Raw genomic sequence first — 1867 nt, forward strand, 5'->3', positions numbered from 1 at the left:
ACTGAGATTTATTGCCAGCTTCTAGAGGTCACATGTGTGTCTTGACTTCTGATGCTCTTTCTCCCCATGCAAAGCTAATTGGTCTGCTGTCACCTGGGTTATGAGAGCTACTCAAATTAAGTACTAGCAATGAATAACAAGACCTTCTAAAAAAGATGAGACTTAGACAAGAGATTTAATTATCAGGTACAATAAAGGGTCCAGGGTTTATGTGAGTGACTCAAATAGCCCTTGTGGAAATCTTGGGCTTAGGACAGGCAATAAGGACACATAGATGTATGTCCAGACTAAGTTCAAATCTATTTCAGTTTTCTGGATCTTAAAAACTAACCCACTTTTATGTCAAGTATATGGAATCATTAACAGAAGGAATATACTTTCAGATATAACCAATGTTATCCAACAATGGATACTCCAACAATACTGGAGAATTTTTTAGCAAGAAAAATATAGGAACTGTATTTGAACTTGAAGGTATCTTTTTGCTGTTCTGTTTGGATAAGGTGAAGGTTCCAAAATTTCCATCAAATACTTTACTATTATTGATCTCCAAGTAGAAGCTGCATTTTTAGAAACATTAATTCTGTCTTTTTTAACAATTAGAAAATTTTATTATATTTTGATGTTTTCACATTGTACTATTTTTAAGAAGTAAAATGTCAGACATGCATCCTACTTTCATTGGTTAATAAGTACTGCTGCAGTCATTTATAATGGTTAGAGAGAATCTACCAGGTCATCGTCAGTCCATTCCTCCTCTTCCTGTTTGGGTTTCTTTGATACATAGTCATCATCTTCATACTCTTTCCTCTTCTTCGTAACCACACTAAGTGCAAGATCAGAAGAATGACACCGATCCAACTTCTGTTTCAGAACAGCCACTTCTTCAGACCTGGGTGGTTCATACTTTTTTACTAGGTTTCTCATGCTTTTCATTACATCCAGTAACTGTGACAGACAAGTTCTGTTTTCTTTCAGCATTAGACTCTCTGATAAATAGCTTTCCATAGTAATTCCAGCCCTAGAGGCACTTGATAAAAATGGCAGTTAGGGCAATTTGCGAAGGTGTGTATAAAAGATAAGCATCTGTCAACGAAACGATACTAAGAAAATCATCAGCTGTTTTCCTCAGAATCACCAGATTCTCCAACATGGGGTATTGAGTCTTTATACCAATGAGGAAGCCTTCAGATAGTCTATATGGATTGTGGACAATAAGGTGAAAATTAAGTTGTTGTATAAGTAGTAGTTCATATTCCAAAATCTGTTCCAGTGCCTTCTCTTGTCCAAGAGGACTTTCTCAAAGATTTCCAACAAACTGATGACTAGACACATTGAATTCATCTACTTTGCAGGCCAAAAATGTACAAGTAAGCATTATTATCTGAGGGTGATATTACATTACTGAGTTATTAAAATAAAAACGCTTGAAACACATACAAGCTATATCACTTTCCACATTGCTGTTCATCACCAAAAGAAGTCAGGACTGAAACTCAAGCAAGTCAGGAGGCAAGAATACAGAGGCCATGGAGGGATTTTACTTACTGTACTTGTTGTGTTTATAAAAAGATAAAGAGATAAAGAGTATGTCCTGTGGATGTGTGGAGAGGTATGGGGGAAGGGGATGTCTCAGTGGGCTCATGCCGAGGCATCTCTTCCCCCTGAGGGACCAGTCACACACTGGCATAGCATAGAATAGAGTTTATTCAGGGCATGTGGAGGGGAGCCATGAGGGTAGTAGATGCGGGGGGGAGAGAGAGAAAGAGAGAGAGACAGAGACAGAGAGAGAGAGACAGAGAGACAGACAGAGAGAGAGGGAGAGAGAGAGAGAGAGAGAGAGAGAGAGAGAGAGAGAGAGAGAGAG

General features: G+C 38.4%; 1 pseudogene; it reads right to left on the reverse strand.

The window, feature by feature from the left end:
* Window positions 1-704: 704 nt before the first annotated feature.
* On the reverse strand, window positions 705-1471 carry LOC114625662 (annotated as a pseudogene).
* Between the last annotated feature and the right edge of the window lie 396 nt (window positions 1472-1867).

This window comes from Grammomys surdaster, unplaced genomic scaffold (assembly GCF_004785775.1).
Source record: "Grammomys surdaster isolate TR1022 unplaced genomic scaffold, NIH_TR_1.0 220, whole genome shotgun sequence".
Lineage (NCBI taxonomy): Eukaryota > Metazoa > Chordata > Mammalia > Rodentia > Muridae > Grammomys > Grammomys surdaster.